The sequence below is a fragment of the Equus quagga genome, chromosome 8 (genome assembly GCF_021613505.1).
Source record: "Equus quagga isolate Etosha38 chromosome 8, UCLA_HA_Equagga_1.0, whole genome shotgun sequence".
In the NCBI taxonomy this organism is placed as follows: Eukaryota; Metazoa; Chordata; class Mammalia; order Perissodactyla; family Equidae; genus Equus; species Equus quagga.
Genome location: NC_060274.1, coordinates 79150521 through 79167322, shown reverse-complemented (window position 1 = coordinate 79167322; position 16802 = coordinate 79150521). Strand labels below are relative to the sequence as shown.

The 16802-nt window shown below is 41.1% G+C and overlaps 1 long non-coding RNA gene across 1 annotated transcript in view; it reads left to right on the top strand.

Moving 5' to 3' along the window:
* Window positions 1-10350: 10350 nt before the first annotated feature.
* LOC124244004 (uncharacterized) overlaps window positions 10351-16802 on the top strand; it is a 42657-nt gene continuing 36205 nt past the window's right edge. Inside the window, exon 1 of the long non-coding RNA XR_006889830.1 lies at window positions 10351-10467. This is a non-coding gene — a long non-coding RNA (uncharacterized LOC124244004). The remainder of the gene's footprint in view (window positions 10468-16802) is intronic.

Here is a 16802-nt window from a genome sequence, read left to right as displayed (position 1 = left end):
GAGTGGTGGAGGTGGGTCCTGAGGAGAAGTAGTATGGTCTTGTATGGCAACTGCCTCAGAGGAGGCCTTTATAATTTCCTTGGGCAATGCGGTTAATCCCCCTAGATTCCGGTGCAAAGGCCTATACCACTATGGGTGGAGATGCTGCTGCCACTGAAGGGAGTGAGGCCAATTCCACTGAGGATGGGGAGACCTCTTCCATTGGCAAAGAAGATTCATCAGAATTTAGGGACTCAATTGTCCCAGCTTCATCAAGGTCTTCCCACATGTCCCCATCCCAATTTACAGGATCCCATTCTTTCCCAATCAATGCCCTCCCTTTAACAGTAGACTCCCTGTGAGTCTGAGGGTTTAACTTGTGTTGTAATTCAACCAGTTGCAGGATGAGGTTCTGTGTTTGATTTTAAGTAATTTCAGCATTGCAGCTACAGGAACTAGTGTTTCCTTTAGGGCACACATAAAAGCTCTTAGGTCATTTACATGGTACTTGAGCTGGGAATTCAAATCCTTGAGCTCATGCTTTTCTTTCATGAAAAGAAAAGCCAGTAACTTTAGGAGCAACCAACCAGTGTCATTATATTCATTAGTTTTTCAAAAAATGTTTGAAAGTGTCATATACAGAGTACCTCATTGTTTCTTATAAGTGGTTGATTAGGCATATCCAATGCAGATATTTTACGTATCTCTACAAACAGTTCATGCCTATTTACTTCTGGAAATGGAGTTTACTATTTATCAGTGCTCTATTTACTTCTGGAAATGGAATCTCTAGCATCTTTAAATCTAATCAGATTAGAACGCCAATTCCAGAAACCCTAGACCCAATTGCAACCAAGGTAATTCCTTGTTATATGATATAATAACTATTCTCATTACTTGAACTACATTTGGTTGTTTTCTGTTTACTTGCAGTCAAAAGCACCTATCATAACTCACATAGTTATGCCAACTGATTAGGGCCATTAAAGCATAGTGTGTAAGGTATTGAATTGCCAATATAATTTATTACCTATAATCAGCATATAATTTACATAAGTTAGCATGTTTATTGTGTGATGTCTTTATCAAAATATCAGAATTGGTCTGGGGCATGACCCACATTCACTTCAGGCCTCACCTGCTTAGAACCACAGGGAAACTTCCACTTTAACATTCAGTCCTTACTTGATTAATCCCTTGTTTGTTCTTCCTTTAGAAAATAACCCCCAGGAAGGGACTGGAATGAGGAAATAGAGAGCTGACCAAAGGCTAGACAGCTTCTTGTTCCTGACACTGGTCTAGATGTACTTGCACCAAAAGATGGGTACCTGCACTATAAGAGTAGTGGCCCCAGTGAAGGGGGGGACAGAGTAAGTTTCAGGAGAAGAAGGCACTGAAGTGATAGGAAATGACCAGGTATGAAATATAAAGCAGACTTGAGAGGTGAAGGAAGGCATCTGAGAGGGTTCCAGTGTTTTAGCCTTGGGAAACTGTTCCACCTGAATTCTTATAAAACGTTGCCACCCTGTCTGTAGGCAACTCTGACAGTAAGGTCCCATCCAGCTCAGGCAGCCACTCCTGGACTTGGTGCTGCTGTTGGCTGACACTTGGGTTGTCACTGCATCTCTATATCTCACAGGTAAGCACATTTTGGGGTATCTGTCCAGCTCACAAGCCAATAAATCCTCTATTCTAGGAATTGATCCCCCTCACCCAAATGGTCCACAGGCAATCATGGATTGCTGACAGATCCTGGCCATAGCTGATTGGTACAGGACTAGCCCCAAACCAGACCAGTTGCTTTCTCTGTTGGGAATTTGTAGTCTTGACCATGAGAAACAAGCATTTGCTGTAGTTCCATCTATAATGTGTAAACTTGAGAGCTGTGGAGTAGCCATCTTTTGCCCACCAAGAAAATGGATAAGCAAAAAAGACCAGTCTGCAGAGCAAGAAGGACAATTTTCTCCTTGCCTCCAGTCTGGGCCTTTCCCTTGAACACCTGTTACACATTTCATCTTTGTCCCTCATTTGGTTACTCTGTGACATCCTGGCTTGCATTGACATTACTGTTTTGTCCATGTATTACTTTCCTCCCCAAGTATATTTATTCCAAAGACTTTCATTTCCAAGAGTTAGGACTTGATCTTGTTCACAATCAGCAGTCAGTTAGAATCATCAACTAGAATGTTATAAATGCTGTTATTTGAGCACACAAAGAAGCACTAGAGCAGAGAGCAGAGGAGCTGTGACACCTGGGGTTGGATAAATCTTTTCTCATTTTACCAAAGGGGCCCATTGTTTTCACATTCATAGGTTTTGTGTTTCACTTTGTGTGTGTTTATCCTCTCTGCCTTTGTTCTGTTGCAGTCTTTGTGTATGCCCTGCCCTTGCTCTTGCACTTCCTCTGGGAGCTTTGTTGCCAAGAAACAAGGAAAGGCCAAAGCTCTTGATGTGAAACTCAGTGTTAATAAAAAAAGCGGGTAAGGAAGGGTAGACATCAGGTGCTTTGGACCTGCTTAAATCTACACTGGAAAAGATTTTTTGACAACACCAAGAAGATCAAGGAGATTGGGAAGGGTGCAACAATGACTAGGGTAGTAAAATTATTCTGTGCTAGGAGTTTTACAATAATGAGAATGGAACTGGTGCTCAGTCCTTGGCTTGGACAGAGTCAACCATACGTCATGGTGGTTATGATTCAAGCAAAGGCTTTGGATAGCAATGAAAAGTGGTTTTGCAACATTGGAAATGGACAAATGCACTTGATAGTGGGATAATGGATGTTTAGATTTTTATTTTTATCTTAAGTTATTGTAATATTTAAATATAAAATTATTTTGTTATAGAAATCAGGCTATCATACCCACATATATCAGTGCTATCCAACTAAATATCTTAATTTGCCATTATTTCTAAAATTTTTAAGTTCTGTTTATATATATTTTTTCTGGTAGTATAACCTTCTTAATGCCTATCTTCCTGCTTTACACAGTGTGTATTAAATAAACACTTGCATCTATGCATAAATGAATATCTAAATGGTAATTTAGAAAAGTGCTTCTCAAATTTTAATGTGCATTAGAATCACCTACTGATCTGGTTAAAATGCATATTCTGATTCATTCAGTAAGTCTGAGTGGTGCCTGAGATTCTAACAAGTTCCTAGGTGATGCCTACACTGTTGTTCCACGGACTATATTTTGAATAGCAAGGATTTAGAAGACTGGAAAGAAAGAGCTTCATACAGATCAACATGCTTTGGTATTTTTCCTCCTGTGTCCAAGTCAGTGGTAGGGTGAGTTGAGCAGTGAACACAGTTGGAGATCTGGAAACCTGTGTCCTGTCCCAACCCTGTCACTAATTAGCTCTGTGACTTTGGGCAAATCACTCACCCTCTTTGGACTTCAATTTCCAGTCCTGTAAAATGAGGGAGTAGGGCTGGATCATGTTTCCAGCTGTCCTGAGAAAGCTATAGCTCTACAGAGATGCTTCAGAGACCCACCCAGGAAAAGTGTGAGGCTAGTATGAGGAGGAAGAGGAGCCATGAAGGCAATGGAGAAGGAGTCATTATTTAGAAAGATAGGAGAACAGCCAGGAAAGTGTCCTGTCACTAGGAAGGTGGCTTTAAGAAGGATGTAGTGTGGGGTTGTGTCAAATGCTTTCGTTCAATTGTCATTCAACACAGTATTTAAGGCCAGCATGTTTCCCACTTATGGGATTTTAATGCATGCATTGCTTTGAAGAAGTCTGAAAACTAACCCTGAACCTGACTCCTTACTGATGGTATATAGAGTATTTAAGATCATCCTTAATGGCAAAGGAGGAGGGAAGGGAAATACCAACAGGACGAGTCAGCAGCTGCCAAAGCTGTCCCGCTGTCCCTGGGGCCTGATCTACTCTCCCTCCTTCCCTCTAGATTCCTCAGTGGACCGTTTTCTCCCACTGGCTCTTTGGGAACGGAGACACAACTGATTCATTTAGTTGCCACAATTAGGCAAAGCTCCAAGAGGAGATGATGGCCAATGTCCAACCTGGGTGAGGTATACGTATACCTGAGATCATTTTTATGTCCTCTATTTATTTCCAGGAAAGAGAGAAGAGGAGGGAGAAAGGAAGATTTTCCAGTGACGCATTTTTCTAGTTTGAAACCATTTTTCTCATCTGTGGCTGTACAGTAGAGCCACCTACAGTGTTTTAAGAAAATACCCCCAGAGGTTCTGCTTTAATTGGGGTGTGGAGTAGGACTCAGGCAGTGCGTTTGTTTTTAAAGTTCCCCTGATGATTCTTATGTGCAAGCAGAGGTGAGAACTGGTTTAGCACTTCAGCTCAGCAATTCTCTTCTTCTTTCAGTGTGTCCATGGCAATTTGCCCTGGTCCAGAACTGCTCCATAAAAAGCCTGTGGTGGATATGGATTATTTAAAGGCCATCTTGATCTGGACAGAACTGTTCACTGTCTGTTCAAAAATGATGTGTTCCCAGGCTACTGCAATGTTTCAGCCCCAGGTGACTGATGGCTGTGTTGCGGAGACTCCAAGACAGAACAATGGTTTTTTAGGTAGCAGGGGCTTTAAGCTGGTGTTCCAGGGACAGGCTTCCCTTAAATTCAGCAAACATGGAATGTTTTAGCTAAGCCTATGCTTCCTGGATGCCAGGGATTGTGTCTGTCTCACTTTGCCAGACAATGAGCAAATGTGCTGGAATCTTGCTGCTGTCTTTTTTGCTTGGGAGTGGAATTCAGAGCCAGATCTCATGGACCCTGAGATTAGGCTCCACAGTGGGGCTCAAGCATTGCATACTATGACCTCATTCAACTGTGGTATTTTCTCTCTTCTACCACCTCATCTCTCCTCAAGGTTTTAAAGAGGATCAGAATATGCCACCCCGAAATATGCCAATTTGGCTTAAGAATTATTTTGAGCTAAAGACATTTGAGATTCAACAGAAACAGAAAGAAGCCTGTCTGGAGCTTCCTTTTTCTGACTAAAAGTAGAAATTCCTGAGAAACAAGCACTGCCATAAATCCTCTCTCCTAGGAAAGTTTTATGGCCATGAAGAAGATGGAAATTTGTCACCAAGATGGACCTGCACAAACAAACCTTACTAAGATAACCCTTATCTTCCATTAATTTTCTTCCTATATTTGCTTTCCCGTATTTTGCAGCCCCTAGAAGCCTAAAAACCCTTCTTTGTCTTGTTACGTCTCTACAATTTATGATTCTTTGTTAATTGGTGTCTAAGTCTCAGGCCTATCTGCTTCTTTGAATCTTCACTTCTTTTCCAGGAAGGCCCTCATGTGACATAAAAATTAGCATAAACAAAATTTGTATGCCTTTTCTCCTGTTAATCTGTCTTTTGTCAGTCTAATCTTCAGGACCCCAGTAAATGAACTTAAGAGGGTAGAAGAATAAGTTTTTTTATTCCCCAACAGTTTCAAATAGAACCTGCCAACAGCTCTCAAGTCTATTGGTCTTGTCCAGTTTTTGACTCATGACATCTTAAAAATGTCCACCTGGATATCTCATTGGCTCCCTGAAAGACAAACATTTACAAAACTGAACTCATCTATTTCTCAAAGCATTCTTCTTTTCTCCATTCCTATCTCAGTTGTTAACAGTAGCTCTATACCTTCCATCACTTGGGCTGAACATATCAGATTCCACTTAGTCTTCTCCACAGGCCATTCTTGGAGGAAATATTTATTGAGCACCTATACTATGTACCACGCATTGTTCCAACCACTGTACATACAGTGATGAGTAAGCCAGACAAGGGCCTGCTCTCATGGAGCTTACATGGGGAGAGAGAGAACAGACAGTAAAGACATTATTATATTTTCAGATAGTGAGTAGTGCTATGAATAAAGTAAAGGAATGGGAGAGACAGTGAAGGGAAATGCTACTTTAGAAAGTGTGATCAGAGAGAGCCTCTCAGAGGGGCTGCTTGAATAAGGAGAAGGGCTATGGAAAGAGTGGTGATTGTTTAGGAAAAAGGGGGCTGCAAGTGTCTGGGACCTGACACTGTTTAAAATCTAAGAGACACTGTCTGGAGAGTAGTGGGTCAAGGAGAGATGAAGGGAGCTATATCACGTTGGATTTGTAGGGTAAAGGTGTTGGATTTATTGTGTTTTATTTAGTCCAGCTCTTTTATCCACACCTTCCTTTCCACTCTCCTAGCCACATTCTTTGTCAAGATCCTGATACATTTCATCTGGACTGTTTACCTTCCCAGCTTTTATGACTCATCCTCCTCCTCAGGCTCCTTAGCTGGTTCTTCCCTTTCTCCTCCTCAACCCTTAACTCTCAGCAGACTCCAAACTTTTCTCCTGTCTCTTCCAGGGATGCTACCGTAGGCCAGCATACTCCAGCTTCCTATTTGGCCTTGAGGAGCAGAGTGTCTGGTTAACCATCCTCCTCAGGTCTTAGCACATTATTATAATTAGAGCTGCCACTTTTCTCACTTGATAGAAGGGTTGATTTCCTTATTACCCCATTCTCATTACTCTCCCCTACTTCCATTTTAATGTATTTTTTTATTTGGATCTGTTCCTGTGAAATGTCAATTTTTATTTCTGTGCATTCATTTTAGTATATCCTGTTCTCTTTTCTGATTTTTCTTTAAACATTATGTTTTTAAGATCTATCCTGGGGGCTATGTATTTCTAATCTGTTGCCCCTAACAAATGACAATATTTCATGGTGTACATATTATTGAAGGTAGGCTGGGCTATGCTCAAGTAACAAACAACCCCAAAATCACAGTGACTTAACACATAAAAATTTATTTCTCATTCACACAGAATTCTCTGTAGGTCTGGCAGTTCTTTAGGGCAGCTCCTTTCTAAATTGTGATTCAGGGAAACTCATCACTTGTGTTTCATAGCTATACTGCTGGGAACCTATGACTTTCAGGGTTGTTGAGGCAGGGAAGGAGAGAGCATGGAGAATTCATACCCACTCTTACTTTCTTCAGACTAGAAGTAAGACAAGTCACTGCCATTCATAGCACATTGACCAAAACTGTTACATGTCCCTGACCAACTGTGTGGTAACTGAGAAATGTAGAGAGCACATGGGTGGTCAGTGAGCTGTAAATATCTCTGATATAGTAAGCATCCACTATATTTTATCTATATACTATCCAAGTGGCGGGCATCCCACTTCCCACCACCACAAACAATGCTGCAGTGAATACCTTTGGCTTATACCTGCATGAACCTAGATGAGAATTTCTCTGGGATGTTGTAGTGGGTTCAAGGGGGCTCCCAAAAAGATATGTCCACATCCTAAGCCCTAGAACCTGTAAATGTAACCTTATTTGGGAAAACTGTCTTTGCAAATATAATTACTAAAGATCTCCAGATGAGATCAGCCTGGATTATACAGGTGGGTCCTAAGTCCAATGACAAGTGTCCTTATAAGACACAGAAGAGGAGAAGACATAGACAAGGAGAAGAAGGCCATGTGAAGATGGAGGCAGAGATTGGAGTTATGCAATCACATCCAAGGAACACCTGGAGCCACAAGAAGCTGGAAGAGACAAGGAAGGATTCTCCCCTAGAACCTTCAGAGGAACACAGACTTGATTTTAGACTTCTGGCCTCCAAAACTAGGAGAGAATAAATCTCATTGTTTTAAGTCACCGGTTTTGTGGTACTTTGTTAAGGCAGCCCTAGGAACCTAACACAGATTTTGCTCCCTGGAAGAAGGGTGCTGCTGTAACACATACCTAAAACCGTGGGAATGGCTGTGGAGGTGGGTAATGGGCAGAGGACAGAAGAATTTTGAGGCTCATTATAGAAAAAGTCTAGATTCTGGTGAGGACTCATAACAAAGTGAGGAGCACAGTGGAGAAACCCTCTACGGTCTTAGAGAATACATATGTTACCATGCATAGAATGTTGTTAGAAAAATGAACATTAAAGGTGCTTCAGGCAAGAGCTCAGAAGGACATGTGAAACTTGTTATTGGAACCTGGAGGGAAGTTTATCCTCATTATATAGTGGTAGAAAACTTGGCTAAATTGTGTTTTCTTTGTTGCATGGAAAGCAGAACTTGTAAGCTATGAGCTTGGATATTTAGCTGAAGAGATTTCTAAGCAAGATGTTGAAAGCGCAGCCTGGTTTCTCCTTGCTGCTTATAGTAAAATGTAAGAGGAAAGATAAATTGAGGAAGGAACTATTAAATAAAAAGAAACCAGCACTTTGATTGGGGAAGTTCTCAGTCTACTCAGATTATAAAGAATGCTAAAATTAGAAAAATCACTGTTGGGAAAGGTGCTCTAGAGAGAAGCCTGAGAGCGTGACTGGATAACCTTTTGCTGAAGAAATCAAGCATGTGACTCATGGCTCCACTCAACTGTCTCAACAGAAACTAGGAATAGAGATAGAGTTATGTAGGAAAGATCTGCGGAGGACCCTCTTGTCTAACGGCATGGACCCTTGTGACATATGCAAAAGACCTGCAAGGTTTTTGAGAATGTTATATCAGCAGAAACGATGCCAACTTGGGCTAAATAGGACAGAAACAGGATAAAATGAGAGACTTCCAAAATTCTACAGACAGGAAATTGGCCAATAGAACCACTCAACTGCAAATGTTTGCAACATTTCAAGAAAAAGCAAGAATGACTTTGAGGTTCCACTGTAGGCCCAAAGGGTGGAGCCATCACGGGCCCAGAGGGAGGGACCATTGCAGGCCCAGAGGCAGGGCTGCCATGGGCCTAGATGGTGCATCGAGTCACAGGATTCTTCTCAGGCCTTGAAACTAATGAAATTTGCCCTGTTAGGTTTGACTTTCTTGGGACCAGTGGCCCCTTTATTTCTTTTATTTTTCCTCTTTTGGAATGGGAATGTCTATCCTATAACTGTCCCACCATTGTATGTTGGAAGCAGATAACCTGTGTTTTAGTTTCACAGATCCACAGATAAAGAGGAATTTTGCCCAAGGAGGGACCATACCTCAAGTCTCACATATACCTGATTTAGATGATGAGATTTGGAACTTTTTGAGTTGAAGATACTTAGATGAGATTTTGAACTTAGAGTTGATGCTGGAATGGTTAAAATTTGGGGGGATGTTGCCATTAAGTGAATATATGTTGCATGTGGGAAGGATATAAATTTTAGTGGACCAGAGGGTAGACTGTACTAGATTGAACAACGTCCTCCCAAAATCATATCTATCTGGAATCCATTAATGTGACTGTATTTGGAAATAGAGTATTTGAAAATGTAATCAAGTTAAGATGAGGTCTTACTGGATTAGGGTGGGCTTTAAATCCAAGACTGGTGTCTTTAAAAGAGGCAGAAGAGGAGAAGACACAGAAAAAGAGGAGAAGTTCATGTGGAGATAGAAGCAGAGATTGGAATTATGCAGCCAAGAACACCTGGAACTACCAGAATCTGAAAGAGACAAGAAGAATTCTCCTCTAGAGCCTTTGGAGGGAGCGAGATCCTGTTGATATCTTGATTTCAGACTGCTGACCTCCAGAACTGTGGAGAGAATAAATTTCTGTTGTTTTCAGCTACCATGTTTGTGGTATTTGCTAAGGCAGCCTTAAGAACCTAATAAAGATGTTTGCTCAGGGAAGGTCATAGGTATTAGTGTACTTCATTTGACTAATTATCTGCCGGGGTTCTCTCCATGCTCATGGCATCAGCTTACACTCCCAACAAGAGTACATAGAAGTTCCTTCATCCCTGCCGACATTTGGCATTGTCCAGCTTTCTAATTTTAACTAGCTTAATAGATATAAAGCAATATCTCATCATTTCTTTAATTTTCCATTTCCCTGATTATCTCTTATTTTGAGTATCTCATGGTATGCTTATTCACTCTTTGGGCTTTCTCTTTTGGAAATTGCCTGTTCATCATCTTTGCTGACTTTCCTGCTGGGACTGCTTTCTTTTCCTTACTGACCTTCAGGAATTCCAAATATATTCTACCTGTTAATCCCTCATTGGCTTTAGACATTGCAAATATCTTTCCCCATTTTTCTCAGCTGCCCTTCAACCTTGTCCATAGTGTCCCTCATTGAACAGAAATCCTTAATTTGTTGCATTTCTTCTCTGTTTTCCCTCATTCATGCCAAACTGTACTAACATCTTTTACAGGCTTTGCCAGAGTTTACTAGATGATATGACAATGTCGTGTTAGACAACTTGTTCTCTGTTCACTTGTCCTTCAGCTGTTCTACATTATTTTTTTCTCAACCCAGTCAACCGTGCAATCATGTGTTTAACAAAAGTCATGCTTTTTTGCCGGAAATGGCAAGTGTTATTCTGTAACAGAAAACATTATAACTAATCAGGAACATTTGGGACTTCAACACATTTCCTTGCAGTCAGGCTGTTTGCATGTGGATGTAATGTTGTGCGGTGGGGCCAGATGTTACATTCCCCTCACCTCACGGCACCCTTAAGGAACCAGCTGAGACATGTGAGGGCAAGTGACAAACAGCTCTTTTGCCAGCAGTGCAAGTGAGAGCAGGTATGTCTAACATCATGGGGGGGATTTTTAGGGGTGAGCATTCACTGAATCAAACAATGTGAGAGCTGGAAAGGACCTTGGGGATCAGCTAGTTCTACCCCCTCATTTTACAGATTCAGGAACTGAGACCTAGGGAAATGAAGGGGTTTGTGAAAGTGATACAGCTGTCAGTGAATTGCTGAGACTAGAACTCAGATCTCTTGACTCCCATTTTGTGTGTTTTCATTTTTCTGCCTTCCCCAAGAGGATGTCAGAAATCATTTTTTTGGAGGTCTCTGAACTAAAGCTATTACTTGATCTAGGAAATCAGAGGCCTCCAGAATTTGGGCCCACTCAACCTCTCTAATCTTATCTCTTGCCATTCTAGGTTAGTCTCTGCCTCATTCCTCTCATGTTCCATATTCTACTCTTACCTTTAAGTTTTTGCTCATGCTGTGGGTCATGCATGATCAGGCCCAGCATCCCTTTCCCTCTTCTTTCTGCCCATCTCATCCTTCAAGTGCTCATCCTTTGAGGCTCAGTCCTACCTCCTCCATGCCACTGCTAGCTAACATTATTCTCTCCCTTCTTTAGGTTTTCATAATGTCTGCAGTCTATACAAACACAATTTAGGGTTGATTATATCCGGCTTTTTCCTAAATATTTCTATTGTACAACTGACTGAGCAACTCATTTAATGTCTCTGTGCCTCGCCCAGTTTATTTTAAAAAAAAATGTATTGGTCAAGATTATTTCTAAGGATGCTTCTATATCTAACTCTCTATGTCTCCATAAGATTTTGAACTCCTCAAAGAAAGGGACTCTGTCTTATATTTCTCTTGTAATTCCCTTAGTCTAATGGTTCTCAGCCAGGGACAATTTAGCTCCCCAGGGAGCATTTAACAACGCTTGGAGATATTTTTGGTTGTCACAATGAGGGAAGGGGGAACCACTGGCATCTAGTGAATAGAGATCAGGAATGCCACTGAACATTCCACAATGCACAGGACAGCCCCCACAAAAATGGGTTATCTAGTTCAAAATTTCAGTCATGGTTGAGAAACCCTGCCTTGGTCTCTAACCCAATGCCATAGACACATAGTAGACATTGAATAAACATTTCCATCTTTCAGTCAAAGAGAATTGCCCTCATAAAAGAGATCCTATTGGATATGGAGCTGTCATGGGGGAAAAAGAAAAGGATGTGAGCACATATGCAAAACTAATGCTAAGTCAGAGAAGAGAATCTAATTTTCCTTAGTCCAGAGGGAGAGGAGAGAGTACAATACAGAAAGAACTGTTGAATGGATGAAAACTGAGAGCTGAGAAGTTATTTACTTTGTAGGAGGTGTTGATTTAAATAATTCATCTCCTAGATGTCTCTGGGGGAGCTTCTTGAGATTGTGGTAAATAGTGGTAATGATAACATTGGAACACATGAAGGAAACTTCTGGGAACTGTAATTTATGTTGTCAGGAAGACTTGTGTTTATAATATCCTCATTCTTACTTTCTCTTGAAATAAAGTCTGGGTGATGAAAGTCGCTTTAATTTATAGGTAAAGCAAGAAAATTGGTTCCATGGCCTCTGAGCTCCAACATCCAAAAATATCACAGACTCTCATTCCAGACCCCTACTCGGGGTTTTCTATGGATAGGGATGATGGTTGGCTAAATGCTGTTGGTGACTCCTCCCAGCCTCTGTTGGGCTATGATCCCAATGTTAGCCCTCATCATCTCATGTCTGTCTTTCTCTTTAGGTTGCAACATGCAAGAAAGCCAAGTTGTTATTTTTTTTTTTAACCTCCCCTCTCCTCTCCATCATTATGTAAATATAATAAGAAATATCCTAGACATACAAAATTGAAAGCTCCCCAAAAAGTTGAGATTGGAGGGAAAATTCATGACCTAAAAACTCTCTTGAGAGGCTGGCCCAGTGACATAGGGGTTAAGTTCACACGCTTCGCTTCAGCCGCCCAGGGTTTGCTGGTTCAGATCGCGGGTACAGACCTATGCACTGCTTATCAAGCCATGCTGAGGCAGGCATCCCACATATAAAACAGAGGAAGATGGGCACAGATGTTAGCTCAGGGCCAGTCTTCCTCAGCAAAAAGAGGAGGATTGGCAGCAGATGTTAGCTCAGGGCTAATATTCCTCAAAAAAAAAAGAAAAACCTTCTTGAGATGGACAGCATTATTCTCAACCTCTCCAAGCACTTGGCAGGAGATTGCGTTCTTAGTTCTCCTGGATACCAGAGGTATTTGGCAAGGTTTCTGTTTAGATTTCATTTGGGGAAGAAAAGCTTAAGTCAAACATTAAATTCATGAGAATATTTCAGTTCCTTGTAAACTCTTTTAATCACAGTTACTTCAAGAGAGGTATCATTTGTGGCTCCTCACTGAAGGAAAAGTTCTTCTGAGGGGGACTTCCAACAGTTCATTTCAGGAGATCTCTGAGTCTATGGTCAAACACAGGGCATCATAAAACGGGCTAAAATATGTATATTAGCAATACTCATGAACAATTTTTTTTTGCTTTAGGTCCCTCTCTGTTGCATAGGATTATAAATTTAGCCCATAGAAAAATTAGTCCTTCTCACCCAGGGGTGCCTAAGTTCTTTTTCTAGGTTTTCCAGAAGAAGAAAAACCAAATAAAGGAATTAAAGCACTGCTTTCTCTCTTTTTCAACTTTCCTGTAAAGGTTTTCAGGAATATATCTGGGGGCAAGGACGGAATGCCAGTGTGGCCAGTGCAGAGATCTACATAAGTAGAAATTCGACAAATGTGTATTGCTGCTGCTGCTGCTGCTGCCACTGCTCCTGCCACTGCTCATGTATTTTTTGTCAGACAAATGCATGACTTCTCCTTATAGAATGATCTGGTGTAAACACAAGAAGGAGTTATGAAAAGATAAAGCCCATAAGCATGACTGCACATTCTGTAGCCCAGTCACCATTTCTATTAGTCTGGAATTTTGTCTTTGCATCCGTTCTTCAAGGTTACCTTTTTTTACTTTTCACCCTGCTTCCCCTATACACCAAAAAGCAACGTACAAGGAAATGAGTGCAAGAAACGATTTATACCATGAGCTACTTTGAAACCAATGCGTGCATGGTGGGTGCATTTTGAACTGTTTCCTTCCTCCTCCTTTTGTGATTATTTAAAAATGCAATGCCAAAAGAGCCTGGGCAGCTCTTTGTTTGGTCTCTGGTTTTGCTTTCATAGACCTTTTATGCCTGCTTGGCTGGGTGCAACTGAGACTGGTTTTACAAGAAGCTACCAATAAAGCCCAGAATGGGAAAAGATGAGTAAACTCTTGCTCTGAAGGCAGGGTTTGTGGAAAGGTAGAAAGGGAGAGCCCCTTTACACTTTATGAGACTGCACGATTTAGCGAGGCTTTATTTAAAAGTTCTCCTGGTCCTATGTGGAAAAGAATGGTTCAGCTACTAGCTACCTTCTTGTACTCAGTAGGAAATTGTCTTTGCTCACTAGTTGATTTTTGAGCATCTCACTGTCATTCTGTTTTCTCTAAATATGGAAAATAATAAATTTTGCAAATAACTTGAAGAAGCATGAGGCAGGCAGAATTCTAAGATGGGCCCCAAGATTCTACACCTCTCCCTTCCATGTAGATGCCCTGCATAATGAATATGCAGGACTATGAATATGATGGGTTTTACTCCTGTAGTTATGGTATATGGCACAGTTGACATTAAGGGAAATTATCCGGTGGGCCTGACTTAATCACATGAGCCATTTAAAAGCAGAGAGTTTTCTCCAGCTGGTCACAGAGGAAGAAGGCAGAGATACGAAGCAGGAGAAGAATTTGATGTCTTGTTGCTGACCTGAGGATGGAGGGGGCCACATGGTAAGGAATGTGGGCAACCTCTAAGAGCTGAACATGGTTTCCAGCTGACAGACCTTATCCCCACAACTGTAAAGAAGTGACTTCTGCCAAAAAAAAAAAAAAAAAAAAAGGGAGCTTGGAAAAGGACTCTAGATGAGAATGCAGCCCCACCTGACACCTTGAGACCCTGAGGTGAGAATCAAGCCGTATCCAGAGTTCTGACCTACAGAAATTGTGAGATAATAAATCTGTATTATTTTAATCCACTAAGTTTGTGGCATACACTTTCTACTTCACACAGCAGTGGCAAACTAATATGAAGGAGGAAAAAGGCTTTTGGAGAAGGAAGCTAAGTAAAACCCATATTCCTATGTTTGGTTTTAGAACGAAGTTATTGTGATGGTTAATTATATGTGCCAACTTGGCTAGACTAGGGTGCCCAGTTGTTTGGTCAAACCCTAGTCTAGATGTTGTTGTGAAGGTGTTTTGTAGATGTTATATTTGCCATCCATTGAGTTTAGGTAAAGGAGATTACCCTCCATAATGTGAGTGGGCCTCATCCAATCAGTTGAAGGCCTTAAGAGAAAAACTGAGGTTTCTTGGAGAAGAAGGAATTCTGAAAGACTATAACATCGAAATCCTGCCTGAGTTTCCAGCATCCCAGCCTGCCATATGGATTTCAGACTTGCCAGCCCCCACAATCACATGAGCCAATTCCTTAAAATAAATCTCTTCTGGAGCCAGTCCAGTGGTGCAGCAGTTAAGTTTGCACATTCGGCCCCTGTGGCGCCGAGTTTGCCGGTTCGGTTCCTGGGTGTGGACCCACGTACCTGTTGTCAAGCCATGCTGTGGCAGGCGTCTCACATATAAAGTAGAGGAAGATGGGCACGGATGTTAGCTCAGGGCCAGTCTTCCTCAGTAAAAAGAAGAGGACTGGCGGCAGATATTAGCTCAAGGCTAATCTTCCTCAAAATCAATCAATCAATCAATCAATCAATCTCTTTGTAACTATCTTATTGGTTCTGTTTCTCTGGAGAAACTTAACTGATGCAGTCATAAACTCAAGTGCCCTCAGGGAACACACAGATGGATGAAGTGTGCTGGGGGTTAATTGGAAGACAGCGTGGGTGTCTTCTCAAAGGCAGTAGCTCAGGCATAGTGCCACAAATTGTAACCAGCCAGTAGCACAGGCCTAGTACTGTAAGGTCTTTTGATGTTTTTCAAAAGAAGCCAGAAATCCAGAATTTTATGCAAAATTACCTGAATTCTAAATGTAGGCTACTAATTCAAAAGTGTATTTTCTATATATATTGGGTATACTGAAAGGAAACAAACTAGAATATGGGTTGTCCTACGAGACACACCATCCTGGTTCCTTTAATAAGTCAAAGTTATTTAAAAAAAAACAAAAAAAGACTAGGGCTGGAGGACTGTTGTAAATGAGAAAGATTAAAAGAGACTTACCAGACCTCACAACCAAATGCAATGAGTGTCTTTGGAGCCTGGTTTGAAAAAAATCGCCTATAATAGACATTTTGGGGACAGTTGTGGAAATTTGAGTATGTGCTGGATATTAGATAATATTAGGAGTTTCTAGTTAGCTTACCTGGGTGTGATGATATTGTGAATATATAAGCGAAGTTCTTAAATTTTTTGAGAGATGCATGCTGAGATATTTAAGCATGAAGTGTAATGATGTCTGTGATTTACTTAAAAATTCCTTTTGTTCTATTTCTCTCTCTACATACACTGTAAAAAGTTAACAATGATTTAATCTGGTTGCTGGATATATGTGTGCTTGTTATGCTATTCCTTGTATTTGCCTGTAGGTTGAAAACATTTTATAATAAGTAATTTATTCGTTTGTGTGTGTACGTGTGTGTGTGTGTGTGTGTATGTGTGTGAGGAAGATTGGCCCTTAGCCAATCTCTCTGTTTTTACTTGAGGAAGATTGTTGCTGAGCTAATGTCTGTGCCAATCTTCCCCTATTTTGTGTGTGCGATGCTGCCACAGCATGGCTTGATGAGCGGCATGTAGGGCCACACCCGAGATCCAAACCCACGAATCCTGGGTCACCAAAGCAGAGCACATGATCTTAACCACTATGCCTCTGGGCTGGCCCCTATAATAAGTAATTTTTTAAAAACCATTGAGTGGAGTAAACTGCACACAATATGACAGTGAGTCCCGGTTTGCAGTTGTGATCTATAAGGTTGAATCAAAAGAACTGTAACCAATTTGCAGGTTACTTAGACTTCCTTTTCCGTACTTCTGTGATGGTGGTGTGGCCAGCCTATCATTGTGTACTTATGTGTGTCTCTTCTTCTAAACGTGAGTTCTTCTTGGGCTGGGAGGGAACTTATTTACCTTTGTGTTCCTGGTGTCTGCACGTAAGTGAGCATTCGATATATTTCTGCTGAATGGATAAAGTAAAGCCCAGGAAAGCTGTAACAACAACGACAATGACGATAATGATAGCAACTAACATTAATTGAGCCCTTAAAATGTTCCA